The sequence below is a fragment of the Lynx rufus genome, unplaced genomic scaffold, assembly GCF_022079265.1.
Source record: "Lynx rufus isolate CCGP_SWC_20201006 ecotype Redwood Valley unplaced genomic scaffold, mLynRuf1.p SCAF_3, whole genome shotgun sequence".
In the NCBI taxonomy this organism is placed as follows: domain Eukaryota; kingdom Metazoa; phylum Chordata; class Mammalia; order Carnivora; family Felidae; genus Lynx; species Lynx rufus.
The window spans coordinates 59896755-59915856 of record NW_025814845.1 but is presented as its reverse complement, the minus strand read 5'-3'; the positions used below and the strand labels follow the sequence as shown (position 1 = coordinate 59915856).

The 19102-nt window shown below is 37.9% G+C and overlaps 1 pseudogene; it reads right to left on the bottom strand.

Annotated features, from left to right (window-relative positions):
- Positions 1–9271: 9271 nt before the first annotated feature.
- LOC124521091 (heterogeneous nuclear ribonucleoprotein A1-like) lies at positions 9272–18108 on the bottom strand (annotated as a pseudogene).
- Positions 18109–19102: the final 994 nt, after the last annotated feature.

Here is a 19102-nt window from a genome sequence, read left to right as displayed (position 1 = left end):
ATACAGTATTTCTCTTACTCTGACTTATTTCACTAGAATAATATCTTCTATGTCCATACATGTTGTTGCAATTGGCAAGATTTCATACTTTTTTATGGTTGAATAATATTCTATTGTACATATATATGCTGTGATTCTTTTTTATAATTTTTAATATTTATTTATATTTGAGAAAGAGAGAGAGAGAGTGCAGGGAGGGGAGGGGCAGAGAGAGATGGAGACAGAATCTGAAGCAGGCTCTAGCCTCTGAGCTCCCAGCACAGAGCCAGACACAGAGCTTAAACTCAAGAGCCACAAGATCATGACCTGAGCCAAAGTTAGACACTCAACCAACTGAGCCACCCAGGTGCCCCTACATACCACAATTCTTTATTCATTCATATACCAATGGACACTTAGGTTGCTTCCATATTTTAGCTATTGTAAATAATGCTTCAATAAACATAAGGGTGAATCTATTTTTTCAAGTTAGTTTTTTTTTTTTTTTATTTTCTTTAGGTAAATACCCAGAAGTGGAATTGCTGGATTGTTGGTAGTTCTATTAATTTTTTGAGGAACTCCACACTGTTTTCCACAGTGGCTTCACCAATTTAAATTCCCACCAATAGTGTACAAGGGTTTCCTTTATACCAGATCCTTGGCAACAGTTGTTAATTCTTCTTTTTCTTGTCTTTTTTATTTTATTTTTAAAATTTTTTAACATTTATTTATTTTTGAGTCAGAGAGAAACAGAGCATGAATGGGGGAGGGGCAGAGAGAGAGGGAGACACAGAATCCGAAGCAGGCTCCAGGCTCTGAGCCATCAGCCCAGAGCCCAACGCGGGGCTCGAACTCACGGACCGCGAGATCGTGACCTGAGTTGAAGTCGGACGCTTAACCGACTGAGCCACCCAGGCGCCCCTCTTGTCTTTTTAATACTAGCCATTCTGACATATGTGAGATGATATCTCACTGTAGTTGTGGATTGCATTTACCTGATGATTAGTGATGTTGAGTATCTTTTCATGTGTCCGATTGCCATCTGTATGTCTTCTTTGGAAAAATGTCTATTCAGGTTCTCTGCTCATTTTTTTAATTTTAATTTTTAATTTTTATTATTTATTTATTTATTCATTCATTCATTAATTTAAATCCAAGTTAGTTAACATATAGTGTAATAATGATTGCAGGAATAGAATTTAGTAATTTATCACTTATATAAAACACCTAGTGCTCATCCCAACAAGTGCCCTTCTTAATGCCCATTACCCACTTAGCCCATCCCCCTATCCAACACCCCACCAGCAACCCTCAGTTTGTTCTCTGTAGTTAAGAGTCTCTTATGGTTTGTTTCCCTCTCTGTTTTTATCTTATTTTTATTTCCCTTCCCCTGTTTATATGTTTTGTTTCTTAAATTCCACATGAGTAAAATCATATGATATTTGCCTTTCTCTGACTTATTTTGCTTAGCATAATACACTCTAGTTCCATCCACATTGTTGCAAATGTCAAGATTTTATTCTTTTTGATCACTGAGTAATAGTCCATTGTGTGTATGTGTGTATGTATGTGTGTATATATATATGTATATACACACACACATATGTGTATATGTATATATATACATATATATGCACCCATATATATGTATATATATACACACATATATACGTGCATATATATGTACATATATACGTACATATATATGTACATATATGTGTGTGTGCGTGTGTATATATATACGTATATATACATATATATGTGTGTGTATATATGTATATATTTGTGTGTGTGTATATATATACGCATATATATGTATATATATATGTGTGTATATATATACGCATATATATGTGTGTATATATACATATATATGTGTATATATGTATTATATATATGTGTGTATATGTATGTATACATACATATATATACATACATATACACACATATATATAATACATATATACACGTATATACGTACACACATATATAATACATATATACACGTATATACGTACACACATATATATAATACATATATACACGTATATACGTACACACATATATAATACATATATACACGTATATACGTACACACATATATATAATACATATATACACGTATATACGTATATATGTGTGTATATATATACATACGTATATATACATATATATACACACATATATATAATACATATATACACATATATATGTATATATACACACATATATATGCGTATATATATACACACATATATATATACATATATATGCGTATATATATACACACACACAAATATATACATATATACACACACATATATATGTATATATACGTATATATATACACACGCACACACACATATATATACACACATATATGTACACACACACACCACATCTTCTTTATCCATTCATCAGTCAATGGACATTTGGGCTCTTTCCATACTTTGGCTATTGTCTATAGTGCTGCTATAAACATTGGGGTGCATGTGCCCTTTCAAATCAGCATTTTTGTATCCTTTGGCTGATACCTAAAAGTGCAATTGCTTGGTCATAGGGTAGTTCTATTTTAATTTTTGGGGGAACCTCCATACTGTTTTCCAGAGAGGCTACAGCAGTTTGCATTCCCAACAGCAGTGCAAAAGTGTTCCTCTTTCTCCGCATCCTCACCAACATCTGTTGTTGCCTGAGTTGTTCATTTTAGCCATTCTGACAGGTATGATGTGGAATTTCATTGTGGTTTTGATTTGTATTTTCCTGATGATGAGTGATGTTGAGCAATTTTTTCATGTGTCAGCCATCTGGATGTTTTCTTTGGAAATGTGTCTATTCATGTCTTTTGCCCATTTCTTCACTGGATTATTTGTTTCTTGAGTGTTGAGTTTGATAAGTTCTTCATAGATTTTGGATACTAACCCTTTACCTGATATGTCATTTGCAAATATTTTCTCCCATTCCATCATTTGCCTTTTAGCTTTGTTGATTGTTTCCTTTGTTGTGCAGAAGATTTGTAGCTTGAAAAAGTCCTAATAGTTTATTTTTGCTTTTGTTTTCCTCACTTCCAGAGACATGTCAAGTAAGAAGTTGCTGAGGCTGAGGTCAAAGAAGTCCTTGCCTGTTTTCTCCCCTACGAATTTGATAACTTCCTGTCTTACATGTAGGTCTTATCCATTTTGAGTTTGTTTCTATGTATAGTATAAGAAAGTGGTCCAGTTTTTTCCAACACCATTTGCTGAAGAGATTATCTTTTTTCCATTGGATATTCTTTCCTGCTTTGTCAAGGATTAGTTGGCCATATGTCTGTGGGTCCATTTCTGGGTTCTCTCTTCTGTTCCATTGATCTATGTGTTTGTTTTTGTGCCAGTACTACACTGTCTTGATGATTATAGCTTTGTAATACAGGCTAAAGTCCAGAATTATAATGCCTCCAGTTTTGGTTTTCTTTTTCAACATTACTTTGGCTATTCAGAGTCTTTTCTGGTTCCATACAAATTTTAGAATTGTTTGTTTTAGCTTTGTGAAAAATGCTGACGTTATTTTTATAGGGATTGCTCTGTTCATTTATTTTAATGTTTATTTATTTTGAAAGAGATAGAAAACGCAAGTGGTTGAGGGGCAGAGATAGAGTGAGAGAATCGCAAGCAGGCTCCATGCCACAGGGCTCAATCCTACAACTGGAAGGTCATGAACTAAACTGATATCAAGAGTCAGACGTTCAACTGACTGAGACACCCAGGTGTCCCAGGTTCTCTGCTCACTTTAAATCATATTGTTGTGGGGCACCTGGGTGGCTCAGTCAGTTAAGCATCCAACTTCAGCTCAGGTCATGATCTCACAGTTTGAGTTCAAATCCCGCATTGGGCTCTGTGCTGACAGCTCAGAGCCTGGAGCTTGCTTCAGATTCTGTGTCTCCCTCTCTCTCTTCCCCTTCCCCTGCTCACACTTTGTCTCTCGCTCTCTCAAAAATAAATAAATGTTGAAAATATCAATAAATCTATCAATCATATTGTTGAGGGTTTTTTGGTGTTAAGTTGTATGAGTTCTTATATGCCTTGGTCCTATCATTTGCAAATATCTTCTCTCATTCAGTAGGTTGCCTTTCATTTTGTAAATGGTTTCCTTCAATATGCAAAAGCTATGATGTGGTCTTAATTGTTCATTTTTCTTTTGTTACCCTTGCCTGAAAAGAGATATCCAAAAATTATTGCCAAGACTCATGTCCAGGATTATATTTTCTTTTAGGAGTTTTATGGTTTCAGGTCTTATGTTCAGGTATTTAATCCATATTGAGTTTATTTTTGTATGTGGTATAAAAAAAGCTGTCTAGTTTCATTCTATTTCAGTCAACTGTCCAGTTTTCCCAACACCATTTGTTGAAGAGACTCTTTTCTCCATTATATATTCTTACCTCCTTTTTCATAGATTAGTTGATAATATAAGTGTGGGTTTAATTCTGGGCTCTCTATTCTGTTTGATTGATCTGTGTCTATTTTTGTTCTAATATCAGACTGTTTTGATTACTATAGCTTTGTAGTAAAGTTTGAAACCTGGAATCGTGATACCTCCAGCTTGGTTCTTCTTTCTCAAGATTGCTTTGGCTATTCAAGGTCTTTTGTGGTTCCATACAAATTTTAGGATTATTTGTTCTAGCTCTGTGAAAAATGCTATTGGTATTTTGGTAGAGACCGGATTGAATATGTAAATTGCCTTGTGTAGGATGGTAATTTTAACAATATTAATTTTTCCAATCCATGAGGGTGATATATCATTCCATTCATTTGTATCATCTTCAATTTCTTTCATTAATGTCTTATTTCAGAGTACTGGTCTTTCACCTCTTTGGTTAAATTTATTCTTAGGTGTTTTCTTCTTTTTGATGCAGTTGTAGATGGGATTGTTTTCTTAGTTTCTCTTTGTGGTACTTTGTTATTAGTCTATAGAAATGCAACATATTTCTGTATATTTTGTATCCTGCAACTTTACTGAATTCATTTATCATTTCTAATAGTTTTTTGCTGGAATCTTTAGGGTCTCCTATATAGTATCATGTAATCTGCAAATCATGACAGTTTTACAATTTCCTTACAAATTTGGCTACTTTATATCTATTTCTTGTCTGATTGATGTGACTAGAACTTCCAGTATGTTGTTGAATAAGAGTGTTGAGAATGGGTATCCTTTTCTTGTTTCTGATCTTAGAGGTAAAGCTTTTAGCTTTTTACCATTGAGTATGATGTTAGTTGTGAGTTTGTCATATATGGCCTTTATTATGTTAAGGTATGGTCCATCTATACCCACTTTGCTGAGAGTTTCTATTATGAGTGAAGGTTGTATTGTGTCAAAAGCTTTTTCTGCACCTGATGAGATGATTATATAATGATTATTTTTGTTAAAATAGTATAATCACATTGATAGATTTGTACATATTGAACTATTACTGCATCCCTGGAATAAATCCCATTTGATCATGGTAAATAATCCATTTTATATATTGTTGAGTTCAATATGCTAATATTTTGCTGAGGAGTTTTGCATCTCTGTTCATCAGTGATATTGGCTTGCATTATTTTTTTTTGCAGTGTCTTTATCTGGTTTTGATATCAAGGTCATGCTGACCTTGTAAAATAAATTTGGAAGCTTTCCTTACTCTTCAATTTTTTGGTACAGCTGAAAATGATAGGTATTAACTTTTCTTTAAATGTTTGGTAGGATTCATCTGTGAAGCTATCCAGTCCTGGAATTTGGTTTATTAGGAGTGTTTTAAATTATTTATTCAATTTTATTACTACTAATCAGTCTTTTCACATTTTATATTTCTTCCTGATTTAGTCTTAGAAGCTGTATATTCTTTTTTTAAATTTTAGTTTCCATGGTTATCATTTTAATACCTGCATAATATTTCATCAATATAACATAACACTTTGCTCAATCATGTCTCTCTTTGACATTTTGGCCTTTCCCAACCCTCCAATTATTCTGTGCACAAAATTCAGGAGTTTCTTTTTTTCTCTCTTTTTTTAAAAACATTTAATGTTTATTTTTTTTTAATTTATTCTTTAATTTACATCCAAGTTAGTTGGCATAATGCAACAATGATTTCAGGAGTAGATTCCTTAATGCCCCTTACCCATTTAGCCCATCCCCACTCCCACATCCCCTCCAGTAATCCTCTGTTTGTTCTCCATATTTAAGAGTCTCATGTTTTGTCTCCCTCCTTGTTTTTATATATTTTTTTGCTTTCCTTCCCTTGTGTTCATCTGTTCTGTGTCTTAGAGTCCTCATATGAGTGAAGTCATATGATATTTGTCTTTCTCTGACTAATTTCACTTGGCATAATACCCTCTATTGGGTAATTACAAATGGCAAGATTTCATTCTTTTTGATTGCCAAGTAATACTCCATTGTATATATATACTACATCTTCTTTATTCATCCATCGATGGACATTTGCGCTCTTTCCATATTTTGGCTATTGTTGATAGTGCTACCATATATATTGGGGTGCATTGCCCAGAAGCTGTATATTCTTAGGAATTTATTATTTTTTCTAGGTTGTCCAATTTGTTGGCATATATATATGTGTGTGTGTGTGTGTGTGTGTGTATATATATATATATATATATGTATATATATGTATATATGTATATTTGTAGTTGTCTCCTGTAAACCTTTGTATTTCTGTGGTGTTGGTTGTAACTTCCCTTCTTTAATTGCTGGTTTTATTCTTTTAAATCCTCACTCTTTTTTTTTTTTTTTCAATGAGTCTGGTTAAAAGTTTATCAATTTTATTTATCTTTTCAAACAACAGCTCTTAGTGTATAGATCTTTTTTTTTTCTTTCTTCTGTCTTTCTGTCTGTCTGTCTCTATTTCACTTATTTCCACTCTGATCTTTATTGTTTCCTTACTTCATTCTTTGGGCTTTGTTTGTTCTTGTTTTTGTAGTTCCTTTGGTTGTAAGGTTAGACTGAGATTTACCTACTTCTTGAGGTAAGCCTGTATCATTATACACTTTCCTCTTAGAAAGAGGGGCACCTAGGTGGCTCAGTCAGTTAAGTGTCTGACTCTGGATTTTGGTTCAGGTCATGATCTCCTGGCTTGTGAGTTCAAGCCCATGTCTGGCTCTGTGCTAACAGCATGGAGCCTGCCTGAGATTCTGTCTCCCTCTCTGTCCTTCTCTTGATTGTGCTGTCTCTCTCATTCTTAAATAATAATAATAATAAAAGTTTTTGCTGCATCCCCCAAATTTTGGATCATTGTGTTTCCATTTTCATTTGTCTCAAGGTATTTTTAAATTTCCTCTTTGATTTCTTCATTGACCCATTGTTTAGTAGCATGTTATTTATCTTCCATTTGTTTGTGTTTTTTCCACTTTTCTTGTTGTGATTGATTTCTGGTTTTATACTGTTGTGGTCAAAAGAGTTTCTTGATATGATTTCAATCTTCTTAAGTTTATTATGACATGTGATATAACCTGGAGAATGTTCAATTTGTACTTGAATATTTTGTTATTTTTGGATATAATGTTCTATACATATCTGTTAAGACCACCTAGTCTAGTGTGTTCAAAGTCACTGTTTCTTTATTGATCTATTCATTGATGTAAATAGGGTGTTAAAGTCCCAACTATTGTATTACTGTAAATTTCTTCCTTTATATTTATTAATATATGCTTTATATATTTAGGTCCTCCTATGTTTGGTGCATATATATTTTCAATTGTTATATCTCCTTGTGGAATTGGCCCTTTTATCATTATATATGCCCTTCTTTGTCTCTCATTACAGTCTTTTCTAAGTCTATTTTGTCTGATATAAGTATTGCTACTCCAGCTTTATGTTTGTTTCCATTTGCATAGGATATCTTTTTCCATCCTTTCACTTTCAGTGTGTCTTTAAATCTGAAGTGAGTGTTTTGTAGGCATCATATAAATGGGTCTTATTTTTTTATCCATTCAATCACCTATGCCTTTTTATTGGAATGTAGTCTTTTTACATTTACAGTAATTATTGGTAGTTATGTACTTATTGCCATTTTGTTTGTTTTCTAGCTGTTTTTTGCACTTCTCTGTGCCCTCCTTCTTTTGCTTTCTTCCCTTGAGATTTGACAATTTTCTTTATTGTTATGTTTGGATTCCTTTGTCATTTTTTGTGCATCTGTAACAGGTTTTTGGTTTGTGGTTACCATGAGGTTTATATATATCCCCTAAGTATACACCAATCTACTTTAAGTTAAGGGTTTCTTAAGTTCAAACACATTTTAAAAGCACTACATTTTACTCCCCTGCACCCACATTTTATGTATTTAATGTCATATTTTACATCTTTTTATTTTTTTGTCCCTTAATATTTATTGTTGATACAGTTGATTTTACTACTTGTTTTTTTAACCTTTATACTAGGCATAAGTGATTAATTTACTACCTTTAGGTTTGCTTTACCTGTAGTTATGACCTTTTCTGCTTGAAGAAGTCCCTTAAACATTTCTTGTAATGCCAGTTTAGTGGTGATGAATTCCTTTAATTTTTGTTTGTCGAGGGAATTAATCTCTCCTTCATTCAGAATAACATTTCTGGGTACAGTATTCTCAGCTGTAGGTTTGTTTTTTTCCTTTCGGCACTTTAAATATATTATGCCACTCTCTTTTGATCTGACATGAAAAATGCTGAAAAATCAGCTGATAGTTTTATGGGTGTATCTTGTAGGTAACTAGTGTCTTTTCTCTTGCTGCTTTTAAGATTATCTTTAATTTTTGACATTTTAATTATGTGTCTTTGTGTAGATCCCTTTGGGTTCATCTTGTTTGTGGATCTCTCACTTTCTGGACTAGGATGTATGTTTCCTTCCCCAAGTTTGGAAAGTTTTCAGCTATTTGTTCAAATAAGTTTTCTGCTCTTTCTCTCTTCACCTTCTGGGACCCTTATAATGCAAATGTTAGTATCACTTATGTCTTAGAGGCCCTTAACCTCTCCTCATTTTTTTCTTTTTGCTTATCAGTGGATGTTTTCCACTGCCCTTCTTTCAGATCATTGATCCATCTTTTTACATCCTCTAATCTTCTGTTGATTCCCTCTAGTGTATTTTTCATGGTAGTCCTTGTATTCTTTAACTCTTTTGGGTTCTTTTTATATTTTCTATCTCGTTGTTGAAGTTCTCACTTCATTTACTCTTTCCAAAATTTGATGAACATCTTTATGACCATTACTTTGAACTCTTTAGCAGGTAGATTGCTTATCTCTGTTTCATTTCATTCTTTTTTTTTTTTGAGTTTTTCTCATATTCTTTTGTTTGGAATTCCTCTGTCTCCTTATGTTGTCTGACTGCCTGTTTTTTTCTAAATATTAGGTAGGCCAGCTCCATCTCTTGGTCTTAGAGGTTATGATCTTATGTAGATGGCATTCTGTGGGCCCAGAAATGCAATATTCCTTATTACCAGAACTAGGTGCCCTAGGGGTTTGCCTTGTGTGAGCTGTTTGTGGCCTCCTGTTGTGATTGAGCTGCAACTGCTGTAGGTGTGATGGTGGGTGGGACAGGCCTTTGGGCTGGCTGGATGAATGGCCAGCTGCAACTACTACAGGTGCACTGGTGGGTAAGTATGAGCCCCAGAATGGCAAGCTGAGAGGCCCAGTTGCAACTGCTGCTGGCATAATGCTCAGTGGGGTTAACCCCAGGTGTGGCTGGCTGTGAAGCCCAGTAGCTGCTGTGGGTGTGCTGGTAGGCTAGGCTGGCCTTCCCTTTCCAGGACAAGAGTCACTTGAGGGGCACCAGTCCCAGCTGAGGTTGCCCACCAGATGTGGCAGGTGGTAGCCTCTTTGGAGGGGTGCCTGTAGGGGTCAGCAGATTGGGTGGAACAAATCTACATGGGAATGCTGGGTCAGGGCAAGCAGTGTTAGCAAGGTAGATAATGTCAGAACTGAATGACCTAGGCTGAAAGAAGGCAAGCCCACCTGTGCTTACATTCCCAGAGAAAGTTCCTCCAGATCCCTGCCCCTCTGGCACACACCCTAAAATTAATCAATAAATCTCTTTCATCTATGGCCCAGGTGCATTTTTTTTTTAAAGACACATTTATCCAGCATCATGATCAGACTATTACATTTAGCAGTCAACAGCATGGGTGCAAAAAAAAAAAAAAAAAAAAAAACTACATTAAAACCCTTTGTTGGAATGCTTTACAGTTTCCACAGAACAGAAATGAAAATAACCTGTTATACAATTAGTCACAAATACAGTCCTCAAGGTTTTTGCCCATACACGTGAGTATTGTCTAAAACATGTCTTCTTTGTAGCAGCTAGGCCCTGCCACCACTGTGCTTGGCTGAGTTCACAAATATGTTGTAATCTATAGCTTTCCTGTCACTTCTCTGGCTCTCCTTTCCTGCTAAGCTTTGTTTCCTGGCAGTAATTAAAAACTTCTGCCACTGCCATAGCTACTGCTGCTGCTGGAACTGCCATAGCCACCTTAGTTTCATGGTTTGGCAAAATATTGGCATCTGCCACCATAGGGGCCAGAGCTTCTGCCTCCAAAATTTCCTCTTTTCATGGGTCCAAAATTTGAAGATTGATATTCGTAATTGCCAAAATCATTATAGCTTCCACCACCTCCGAAGTTGCTTCCATTGTTATCAAATCCATCATAGCCATCCCCACTGCCACCATATCCACCACCACCTTGACTGCCACCAACAGTGGCACTGAAGTTTCCTCCACAGCCAAAGTTGTCATTCCCACCAAAACCACCCCCACGACCACTACCAAAGTTTGACCTCTGGCTGGAGGAAGCACTAGCCATCTCTTGCTTAGATAAAGCTTTCCTTACTTCACAGTTGGGGCCATTCACAGTATGGTATTTTTGAATGACAATCTTGTCTACAGAGTCGTGGTTGTCAAATGTTACAAAAGCAAAGCCTCTCTTTTTGCCACTGCCTCGGTCAGTCATGATTTCAATCACTTCAATTTTCCCATACTATTCAAAAAAATCTCTTAGATGACATTCTTCAGTGCCTTCTTTAATGCCACCGACAAAAATCTTTTTCATGGTTAAGTGGGCACCAGGTCTTTGAGAATCTTCTCTGGAGACAGCACTCTTTGGTTCTACAACTCTTCCATCCACCTTGTGTGGCCTGGCATTCATGGCTACATCCACCTCTTCCACAGTGGCATAGGTGACAAATCCAAAGCCTCTGGAGTGCTTGGTGTTCAAATCTCTCATTACCACACAGTCCTTAAGCGTTCCCCATTGTTCAAAATGGCTCCTCAGACTTTCATCAGTTGTTTCAAAGCTCAAACCTCCGATGAAAAGCTTCCACAACTGTTCAGGCTCTTTGGGAGACTCTGACTTAGACGTGGTGGGAAGGGAGGCTTTAATGATGCTTACTCAGTGGTGTCCACAGGCAGAAAGCCCCAGATCCTTTTTAAATTGCTGCCTCTTCTAAATTTCAGAGAGTGTGAGATTACAGGTAGGCCCTTTAAGAGTGGAGTCTTTATTTCCTATAGCCCTCAGGCCCTCCCAGAATTAAGCTCTGTTAATTTTGAAAAACAGACATTATGGAGGCTTGTCTTCCCAGAGCATGGATTATCTCATATCGGGTTTGAAACCTTCCTTTTTCAGGGAAGACCTCTGTAAATGTGTTATCCCTCCCACTTGTGGGTTTTCACACTGAGGGTTTGCGTCCTGATGAGAGGACGTTCTGCCCTTCCTACACTTCTCAGTGTGTATTTTTCTTTAAATCTTTAGCTATGGAAATCTGCTAGCCTTCACGTCATTATCTAGGGACAGTTGTTCTACATGGAGTTACAGCCTTGGTACATTCATGGGAGGAGGTGAGCTCAGGATCTTCCTACTCCACCATATTTCCCACCACTATACCAGATGTGGGTCTTTAAAAATATTGTCAAAGAAGACATCTGACTCCTAAACCTTGATTTAAATCATTGGTTAATATACCTAAGTGTAATTTTCTCTCTTTAATACATCACCAGCACTTTAGTAACTATAAGAATTGTGGAATGGATATTTCTTGTTCCCTCTACCATACTTCTCAAGTGTCCAAGGCACTGTACCAACGAGACCTTTATCTTCTACCTGTACTTCATTTCAGTTAGTTTTAGCAATCACATAGTTCCAGCATGCCAGGGGCTATCATTACTTTACATAATCATGGCCACACAGCTGGTGAGAAATCTAACTTCAGAATCCATCCTTAGAGACTTCTTCTTTTACCAGCTGTCTTATTTGGAGTTCTCTAGAAATCTAAGATGGATATTCTTAAGTGATTAATTGGGTGAATATTCTTAGGAAAAAGAGAATGAGGGAGGCAGGATAGAACAGATGAAAAGGCTAAACAAAAATGTACTCACTTTAGTCTGATTACATGATAATTCTGAAACATAAATTGTACAATAAAAGTAGTTGTACCTCAAAGTAAGGGGCCTGGCCTCTTATGCCTTGATCCACTTATTGGCCAAGGTCTGGCCCAGGTGAGCAGGTGAGAGGAAAGAGGTGAGGTGTAGTGCAACCTCCCACAGGTTGTTTTCTTCTTCCTCTTCCTCCTCCTCCTCCTCCTCCTCCTCCTCCTCCTCCTCCTCCTCTGGCCAAGAGCTACATCTCTGGAGAAGGAGCAGCATGAGTTGTTACTGGATAACATTCAGAACATCTGGGGCATGAGTGCACCAGCTGGTAGAAGAGATCTGAGTGGAGCACCAAGAGCAACATGAATACCACTTAGAAATACTTTCAAGAAATGATCTGTATGACAAAAATGGGAAATTTATATTCTACTTGGACTGCCAGAAGGACTGCTAGAGTAAGTCAAGGGACTTACTTTAGGCTAAGCTCTGCTACTAACTACCTGGAGGGTTACTTTGATCACTTTGTGCCTCAGTTTCTAAACCTATAAAATTAAAAGTAAAGTACAGATTTAGATAGTTTTGCCTTTGATTTTTAACCTCATTCCTTGTCTTAAATGGGATGAGTGTGCTTAGCATTACTAAGGCTCTCATCTGTGGTGAGTTGGGCTGGGATAGAAGTAGAAGGGAATGCACCAGCTTATGCAATTTACAGAGATATAAGGACAATTATAAGTTTAGGAACCATGGAGCTGGTTGGTTACTAAGAGCCAATGATGCTCTTAAGGAAGAAAATGACAGGTTCAGGTCAGCTAACTACCAATTCAGTCACAATATAAAAGCTTGAGAGCTTCCCAGCAGCATTGAAATAGCTAATTTCCTGCAGCTTAAGGGCAGACTATGCTGAAAATCAATCTCAGTACTTGGTTTTATAATAGCAGAATTATAAATAAGGCTGAATTCTCATTCTCAGTAAATCTATGTTAAAGTTTGGCCCTATGAATAAAGGCCTGTGTTAGAAACACATGAAGGAACACACTTAAGAGGTCTAAATGTCCACATTCCCTTGAACACTCTGTACATTACATAAATGCCCCACAACTCCTTGCTAATGCCACCTCCTACTACTTGGAAACATGCAAAGGTCTCACCTGAGGCCAATGCCTTGCAAGATGTTGTTTTCCCTTCTAAATATATGACCTCATCTTTCCTCATGGCTTCTAGACCAATAGTGAGGATCAAGAGCCACCATGACCCAATTAAGGAAGTACCGTCCATGCTTTCATAGAAAAAAAAATCACCCAAACAGTTTTGGAACCTGGTTAATATGTACTGACAGGAATGGAGAGAATGTGGCTGGGAGTGAACCTGGGGGATGCTGGAATTGGACTCTCCAGGGAAAAGACAGGAAGACTGAAGTATGAGTGGATAAGAGAAAACTTGTTGATAGTAATATGTGGAGGATACTCCCCAATGACTCAGGACCAGTTCTACATATCCTTTCCTAAACTCTAAATCTGAATTCACTGCTTCAATGGCTTATGGAAGCTTGAAAATAGTGATGGCCAAAGTAATTGAAGTAGAGACACCAGACTACCTCCAGGAAGGAGTCAAAAGTCTTAGATGAGCATGCTAGTAAAGAACTATCATAGAAGATCAGAAAACCCATCAGATTAATGACCATGTTCCATGAGGGGGAAAATAAGGCATCTTACAAAAATAAGGCATCTCAGTGAGGGGTCCTCTGGCATCATAGAGACACAAACAGTGGTAAACATCCTCTGTAGGTGACAGCTGATGGTAGGGAAAGTTACTCTAGAATTGGGCTCCATAGGGTCAATAGAGATAAATGGCTTCTGGAAATATCAGAGGCCAAATGATATTATTTAGTCATGAGATGCAATGTGGAAATAATTGCTATAAAGAACAGAATGGCTCAAAAATGGCAACTTGAAGCTCTTACCTGCAAGGACAAATGGCAATAATGTTCTTTTGGAAAAATGGATAGGCAGCCAACATGAATATTACTTGACATATATAAACACTACCTGCCTCAAAGAAAATACCAAAAGCAGACAAAAAGAAATCTGGTGTCAGTTGTCACAATGAAAAATCACAATTCCTTATCAGTGTTCCAGACCCCAGTCATTTCTCAGACACAAGTTGAATCACTGAAGAAAAGGCCAAGTATCCTGGAGCAAAGAACTTGAAACACCACAGCAAGTAGATATAGTAATGATTCTTCCAATTCTTCCCCAAAGTTTCCTATGGCTATTTATCAAAGTAACTATACACTGGTCAAAAAGGAATACCCAGATACTTTGAAAGTCACTGAATGCAGGGTTTTAGTACAGTGACATCAGGGGACTCAAAATGTCACATCTATTTCATGGTTGGTCCAGTTAGTCCATAAAACTATCTTGTCAGCTCCCTGGCCCCTGAGTGCATAATTGAAATGGATATATTTAGCAGTTGGCAGAACATTCATATTAGTCTATAAACTAAAACATAGAAATCCTTGTCTTAGAGTCTGCTTTCAGGAGAATCCCATTTAAGTCTAAGTTCATTGTGGCTACAATTCAGTGAAGGAGGGGAAATAAAATGAGACAAAGTGGAGAAGTAGGTAGGAGCTGGATGGCGTGGGGTTTCGTAATACCTAAAAAGCTTGCATTTAATTCTAAGGGCAATGGGAAGTCAAGATATGTTTTAAATAGAGGGATAGCATGAATAAATCTAAATGTCTAAAAAAATTATGCTGGCTGCTTTGAATAAAATTATATGAAAGGAACAATAATGGATGCACAGAGCCCATTTACAAAGAGATGAAAATAAAAAAGGTGGTAATGAAGAGGTAGGAATGGATTGATTCCAGAGTTTAGAGTTAAATTCCACAGGGCTTTCTGATGGATCCAGGTACTTTTGGACAGGTTGAGGTAGGTGGGATGTTAGAGCTCACTGGACATCAGCAGAATTCTGTTCACAAGTTGGGGAGGTAAATAAGCTGGGGAGTCATGTACTGATGTTTTTATTTGTCATACTCCTAGGCATAGTGACAAGACACTACTGTCTTCACTAGATTCATTTTGTTATGTAATTACAATCTCTTAAGGACAAAAATAGTGGCAAATTGTAATTATCTTGACTCCTAGCCAAATTATATCACACAGACTACTGGAAGTATATAGTCCAAAAAGGAAGAAGTAATTACAAATTGAGCCATGTTCTTTTCATGAAGGAGGAGGAAGAGTCAGCTTCCTACACAGCACAGGCTATCTGAGGGAGAGAACAGATGGTTTGTACATTAACCCTTCAGGACAGAGGAACACTGGAGAATAGTCCAGACGCCATTGCTTTCTGGACAAAACACAGAAGTACTTCTAGCAATCTGCTTTCTCCCAGCCAACTCTTTAAGTCTCCCTCTTCACTGGACCCATGGCATCCTGATTGCACCCAAGAGGGGACTAGCTCCCTTGTAAACACTAGGGAAAACAACAGTCTTTCTGGCATCAGCTTTAGGACAGCAGTTACTAGATTCATATTAAACGAGGGTAGAAATTCTAGAGTCTTAGACTTAGGAGTGGCAGACCATACAAGTAGCTCCGCTTCTAGAAATCTGTTTTTAGGGATTCATTTGTGTAGATTTCTGTAGATCATACCAGACGTGGGGAGGTTGGAGTTGGGCTTCAGCAGGACAACCCCCAGTAAACTAGGGCACTGCAAGTGCCCTTGTACTTTTCAAGATTTCCCCACTGTGTGTGGTGCAGAATGGTTAATATTGAAATACTGGATGACTAGAAAGAGGCTCAAACACCTCCCACTGCCAAACATTGCCAGCTATTTACAAAGTAGGCTCTATATCCCTACTGAGAGTCAAAGATTATTCTAAATGCAACCTGAATTACACCAGTTCCTGCCTCTATGGGTTAATGTCTCACATTGCTTATAGCCCTACAGTCATCATCCATACTCTATTCATTCTCTGCTCCCAGAGAGAAGACTGAAGCTCACATTTGCTAGAACTAGACCAATCACAGAATTATTTACCTGCTGGTCACAATCTAAAAGTGCAGCAGAAACTCAGAATTGCTACTTACTTTACCTTTAAACAGATGACATTCCTAGGCAAATTCAGAGGTGTGGCAGATGCTATTGATCCCACTCTACACATCCCTGGTCATTTCTGAACTGGTCTGCAGCTGCAATGGACAACCTTCCACCTCAAGCATCTATCTGAGCTTCTCTGCCTAAGGATTTTCTTTGGCGCTAAAGGCATTTGCCTGGTGGTGCTTGGCATCAAATGCTGCTAGGAGTACCCCCCAACCAATGGCAGGTAGAGATTACTGGATAAATACTTCAGCCTCCCCATCCCTTAATGGGACAGTCTTGAGGCATATTCTCAGTGGATTCTCAGAGATTCCCCAAGAAAACTGAGACTTACTTTCCCACAGAAGTATCCTGCTCAACATTCTGTATTGGCTTTCTTCCTATAGTAGACAGAAGATGTACTATCCCCACTCAGAGAATGTGCCCAGAAGCTCCAGATGTCAGCTCCTTCAGGGTCTACCTTAATTTTACAGTGATCTCACCTGAGGTCAGGTTTTTGGACAGCCCACATCTGGTGACTATGTAAGATTAAGATTCAACGGTTTGGCTATCTGTGTCCCTTGTAGGATGATGCTGATGAGCAATATTTGCTCCAGAGCCCCCTGCCAGCCTGGTTGAGGATTTTCCAGTCTGCATCATAGTACAGGATACCCAATCCCGATTCCTCCTCCCTCCTTTCACAGGTGTTGATTCCTAAAAAACATCTGTACCCCAAACTCTGCCTAGAATCTGTTTCTAGAAAGAGTAAACTTCTTTCCCATGTTGCTCTCCCAGCTCCTTCAGTTTTTCCTACTGAGACCACAAATGAACCTCTTGCACTCAAGTCTTCAACTGTATGGAGAGGACTCAAGCTAGAACCAGAAGGAAAGAGGAAAAGGGTGTTGTATGTAAGCAATGAATCATGGGGATCTACACCCAAAACTAAGAGCACACTGTATACACTGTATGTTAGCCAACTTGACAATAAATTATATTTAAAAAATTTAGTTAAAAAAAAGAAAAATGATTCTTCCTCATTTCTAGTGTTTCCTTTTAGATAACTCTTGGCTTTCCTCTCATCAATCCTTTCCTCCTCCCTGAAAGGGTAAACTGGGTATGTGTAGTGCAGCTCGTTCCTCTTTCCTTTTGGGAGTGAGGCTGCACAAAGGAAACATGCTTTCTCCCCATTCCTACATGCTGTAAGTTTTCCAGAGACAGATAATGATGTAGAGTCCTCTAGAGGTCAGTGTGGAGGGACTGGCTAAGTGTTTAATCCTGGGGCTTGGTTTTGAGAAGGCCACTGGCCTGCAGATATTTATCAGTAGGAAAGACAGTATTTTATCTACCATTTACTGATTTTCATCTTGTGTCTATATTGTTTAAGAACTCAGGCAGGAAAGAAAAGAATCCGTTAGTTTCTACCAAAACCCTTCACTCACCTAGAGTAAGCTCTAGCTCTGTTGTGAGGTCTTCTGTGTTGTATCTAAGCAAGGAGAGGGTGGTGGATATGGAGATGTCCCACTCAGATGTTCCACTAAGAAACCAGCTGCAGGGAGCATAGTTGACTGGCAACCCCAGCTTCTGCCTTCTGGCCCCACTGTGGCATTTAGTCAGAGGCTGGTGGGACTGGGGCTCTCCCAGCTGATGATTGACCACATTAGTTCTAGCTAAAGCAGTCCTGCCAGATGCAGGTTTCATCTAACAGGCAACTTTGTCTCACGGATTCCCAGATGCCTAGTCACATCTTTCTCAGAATTGCACTGCATGAAGGGTGAGTCTCTTCCTAATCAGCCCTTCCTTCCCATTCTCCTTTCACAAATGTCAGATCTGCACTGTGGTCAGAAGTCTCCCTCTGCCTTCTCCTGCTCCTTTCTCCCTTACATAGGCATCTCCCCACATCTTGAATATCTAATCCATCCTGGTATCTGATTCTTGGAGGACCTGAACTGACACAGGGAGTAACTGCCCAAAGCAGAAAAATGAAGGATGGTTCTTACTCTCATGTTCGAATCCTGCTTTGGGTGGCCCATTTGTAAACCAATACCAGAATCTGGCCACCTTTGTCTTAATTGCAGGATTTATTCAATTATTGCACATTTAGTGAAAACAATTTTTAAAAATGTTTAATGTTTAAAATGTTTTAAATCCCCCACCACATCCCTAAGAACCTCCTTTTCCTAGAAATTCTCCACTCCCTCCACATGGAAGCCCTTAAAGCTTCTCTTCACTAGTATTTCTTTCAGCCATTTCTAACTGGAGTAGCACTGACTGCTCCTAAAAAAACAGGTCTTTTGTAAAATCATTGTCAAATTTTCAGTATATTATTTTTAGCTCAAGTACTTCATACTCCCATTAGAAGGGAAGAAGGGTGGGTGCCTGAGTGACTCAGTCAGTTGAACATCAACTCTTAATGTCAGCTCAGGTCATGATCTCACAGTTCATGAGTTGGAGCCCCACATTGGGCCCCGCACTGACGGTGCAAAGCCTCCTTGGGCATCTATCTCCCTTCCTCTCCCTCTGCCCTTGTCTCTCTCTCTCTCTTAAAATAAATAAATAAACTTTAAAAAATGGGGAGGAAGAAGAACATTGTGTGATTGAAAGTACAAGGACTCATTTACAGAGGAAAGCAGGTCTGAGATCTAGCTGTATCATCCACAACTGAGTGATGATGATGAGACCACGCTTCAGAGTC